The following is a 4,345-nucleotide window of genomic DNA, read 5'->3' as shown; positions in this document are numbered from 1 at the left end:
TCTCCTCACCTCTCTGAACCACCATCCCGTTAGAGTAATCTCCAAACTTACAGTAGGAGAGCAAGTCATAGAGAAACCCAATTAGTATCCTAGATTCACATGAAATACTTTCCAGGTTGAAGGATGTCAAGAGGACATTACAGCAGAAAATCCAACTCTAATGCTCAAAAATGAGGTAGTTCAAATAGTTGTTCATTGTGGTGATACAGCAAGAACAAAGAAGGATTCTTTCTGTGCAGACAGGAAGTGGCTGCTGACTTATACCTCAGATTGCTCATATATCTGAGAACACAGTACAGGAATTAGGGCCTTATGTTAAAATACACAAAATTACAAAACCAAAATAATTATATTAAGAAAAAATGTTTAAAAATGCATAAGATATGTCATTTGCACACAGCTATTGCAGTTGGCATCCTGGAGAAAGTAGGATCCAAGGTACAGGTATCCAAGGTAGCAAATAAATTACATTGTATTGGTCCAGAAATGGGTAGGATGAGCTTAGGAGCAGTAGTTCTGCAGCTGTCCCAACCATACCTTATACCTGTCATCACAACCCACTGCTTGGGACATTTCCAGGACTGTGTGGGTTATGAGTAGGTTATGAGGAGACAGGACTTGGTGAAACCTAGCCCCAGCCCTGAGATTCCCTCCCACAGAATATAGTGGCTCCTAGATCTGTTCTCATACTTAATCTTTTGACTCTGGCATGAAAACCATTCATATCAATCCTTCTTTCAAAGGAAACAACTCCCCTGCCCAGTCCACTGTCAAAAAGCAGGAGATTCTAGAGATATTTCATGTAGGTTTTAAAGGTATTTCTCCTGAAACCCTACCTTGCATTTGGATAGAGCTTCGTTGGAGTTCCTTTGTCTCACACCTTCCACCCAAAAAGATGAAAGAGGGGTGATGCTGTGGACCCTGGCCTGAGATACAAGGCAGTGCCAGCTCCTACCTACCCACTCTATCCCACTTTCTGCTGATTAATGTCTGCTCCTTGGAACTTCCTGATCCCAAAAAGATAGTTCCCACCCACCATGACTCAATTCTGGGCCCCTGGGGACAGGGCAGGGCTGTGGATCTCTTCTTCCTCCTGCAAGTAGGAGGGCTTTTCCTGGGAGCTAAGGGCTTGCTGAGCTTTCAGTAGACACCAGGCCACCATATGGCTGATGCACTGGCAGAAATGGCACTTCTTTGGCTGGGTTGGCAGCTTGCATTCCTTGGTATCATGGTCATGACCTCCACAATTGTAGCACCTGTCTCTTTTAGATCTGCACTTCTGCATGTTTCTTCCCCTCTGGCTGCCTCTAACTCCCAGTACAGAACATCCCACCAGGTCCAGTGACAAGGATAGATTCCAGACCCTTGGCAGACGGGAATCTCACCCTCCTTCAGGCTATAGAAACACTCCAAGTGCAGTTTACTCTGCTGCACAAAGATGTCCTGCCGGCGGGTGGAGAGGAGCTGCTGGAGGCCTCTGCGACTTCTCTCGGTGGCTCCGAGGCGTGGAGGGTGCGCAGGACCTGGAAAGAAACCACAGAGACAGGCTGATGGCACAAGTCTAGTTTATTGAGGAAGTGGCTACAGTTTTATAGGGCTTAAGGGTGGTGTGTCGGCTGCTGATTGGTGCAGGCCTAAGTGGCTTCCTGGTTCGTGGCCGTAAGCAGTTACTAGGGAGAGAGGCTGCTGAGAGGTTCCATCTTGGCGGGAAAAAGGGGAAGTGGGGGCGGAGGGAGTGGGGGCGGGGGCCGACCAGATGTTACGCTCAGGCGGGAGATGAAGGGAGGCAGCCGTTGGTGATATCGCATGCCTGGGTAGGCTGAGGGTGTTACGCCCATACCAGGCTGAGGGCGTGATCGCCCGTCCCAGCCACCCTGAACTGCGGCCTCAGGCTGTGCACACGCCTGCTGCCGGGCTGGCCGGACTACCGGGCCAAAGTTGGCCCGCACTCCTACAATGTCCACTGTAGGGTCAAGTGTGACCCAGGCACATGCAGTCATGGAGAGGAAGTCAAATCCCATGCACACGTGGAATCCATTATAGATGCCAGCACTTAGCAGCAGTTGCGGTTCCTCTGCCTCCCATGCTGTCATAGGGCACCTCCTCTGCAGCCTTGGTGCAGCCACATGCAAACTCTTTGTTGGACAGGAAGTCCATGGTCGTAGACTGAACCCACAGTCCTGGGTCCCTGGTCTGGTGGCTGCAGGCCCCAAAGAAGTCCAGAGGCAAAGGGGTAGTTCAGAGAAGAGGCAACTCTATGTTTCCCAGCACAATAGTGGTGGGAGGGCCAAATAAAGAATTCTTGACTGGCAATTTTTTTTCTTCCTATATCTTAAATATGTAATACAACTGCCTTCTTGCTTCTATGGTTCCTCATGAGAAATTGGCACTTAGTCATATTGAGCATCCCTTGTATGTGATAAATTGCTTATCTCTTGCTGCATTCAGAATCCTCTTTTTATCTCTGGCATTTGACATTCTGAATAGTGTTTGTTTTGGAATAGGTCTAAATGGATTTATTCTGTTTGGCATACATTGTCCTTATAGTATATTAAAATTTATATCTTTCATTAGAGCTGAGAAATTTGTGGCCATTATTTCCTCAAGTATATTTCTGCCTCTTTTCCATTCTCTTCTTCCAGGACCCACATAACACAAATGTTTGTACATTTTGTTCTATCATTCAATTCCCTAAGACCCTGTTCAATTTTTTCTAGTCTTTTCTCTTTCTGTTCTTCTGTCTTCTCAAGGTCAGATGCTCTGTCTTCAAGTTCATTTATTCATTCCTCTGTCATTTCAAATCTGCTGTTGCATGCCTCAAATGTATTTTTAATCTCATACATTGCGTCTTTCATTCCCATAATATCTGTTACTGCTCTTTTCAAGCTTTCAGATTCTTCTTTATACCTACCCAGTGTTCCTAAATAGCCTTTCTCTCTTTAGTCTTATTTTCCTTCAATTCTTTGAATTGATTTAGGAGATTTGTTTGAACATCATTGATTAGTTTTTTAAACCCTGTATTTTATCAAGATTTTTAATGTGTTCCTCTGGCTGGACTATACCATACAGCAGGGGTTCTTAACCTAGGGTCCATGAATCCCCAAGAGTTCTGTGGAAATATTTCAGGGAGCCCATGAACTTGAATTGAAAAAAATAAACTTATTATCTTTACTTTCTCTGACCTCTAACTGAAATCTAGCATTTCCTTCACTTAGAAATGTATGCAATAATTTACAGTAGTATTCATTTCATATCACATTAAAGTCATTGCATATCTCAAAAAATCACTTACTTTAATCCATAGTTAGAAATTACAGTAGTTGTTAGACCTGATGCAAGTTGAGTGTTATCAGACTATCTGCCACTACATTCTGAGAAGGGGTCTGTGGATTTCACCTTATTAGCAAAGGAGTCAGTGGGACAAAAAAGGTTAAGAACCCTAGCTTTACAGTTCCATAGCATAGCTTGTAATTTTTTGCTGATATCTAGGTATTTGATTATGTTGGTGAGTTCATTCTGAGGGTCAATTTCTCTCTCTTGTCTAGGATTGTACTTCTGTGTGATTTTGTTTAATGGCTCTTCTTTGATTTTTTGTTCAACCTACTCTAAATCTTTAAAATTGCCCTGTTTATATTATGAAAACAGGACCAGGAATCCTGGGTCACAGACCAGATGCAAGTGGGTTTGGAGATATGGCCAGAAGAAACTTAAAAAAGCCTGTTTTACCTTCACTTTCCCAGCCTGTCAGCAAATGGGCTCTTGGGTGAACCACTCCCTGGAGTGTCTCCTCCAACCTCCTCTGGCTGGTGTTTCCATATTAATTAGAGTCTGGATTCAGAGCCCAGCCCTGTTGTTTAAACTCACTGAAGAGAAAGCACACTCAGAACTCTGTCACACCTTCCTCTTCCCTGGTAGGAAAACTTTCATTCCCTTCTCAGCCATGGGTTCTGAAAGGCTGTTCCCCTTGGGAACACTGTTCCCTGCCACAGGAGTAACTCATATTTTTAGTTTTGGCCTTTTCATCTCTGTGTCCCTTTCCCTCCCTAGTATGCAGATCCCCAAAGCAAATGCTTTGGACAGCTTCTGCTCTTCCTCTATTATTTTTGTAAGAGAGATGAGTCCTGCCAATCTACTCCAATGACATCTTCCCGGAACTCTCAAAAAGGCTTTTACTTATTTTCTCTTTTAAGAAAACATATCTGAAATACCAGTGGCAATTAGAGTCACCCTTTGATTAAGATAATGACAACCCCCTATTATTCACCAAGACCCATTTGATTTTACACATTATAGCTGATAACTCAAAGATGTGAAAGCAATATTTATTTATTTGATTTAGACTTTT

The 4,345-nt window shown here is 43.8% G+C and overlaps 1 pseudogene; it reads right to left on the bottom strand.

The window, feature by feature from the left end:
- Positions 1 to 1,042: 1,042 nt before the first annotated feature.
- On the bottom strand, positions 1,043 to 2,157 carry LOC101428341 (protein lin-28 homolog A-like; annotated as a pseudogene).
- Between the last annotated feature and the right edge of the window lie 2,188 nt (positions 2,158 to 4,345).

Source organism: Dasypus novemcinctus, chromosome 9 (genome assembly GCF_030445035.2).
Source record: "Dasypus novemcinctus isolate mDasNov1 chromosome 9, mDasNov1.1.hap2, whole genome shotgun sequence".
Classification (NCBI taxonomy): domain Eukaryota; kingdom Metazoa; phylum Chordata; class Mammalia; order Cingulata; family Dasypodidae; genus Dasypus; species Dasypus novemcinctus.
Note: the sequence above shows the minus strand (reverse complement) of the source record. Positions and strands in the feature narration are given on the sequence as shown.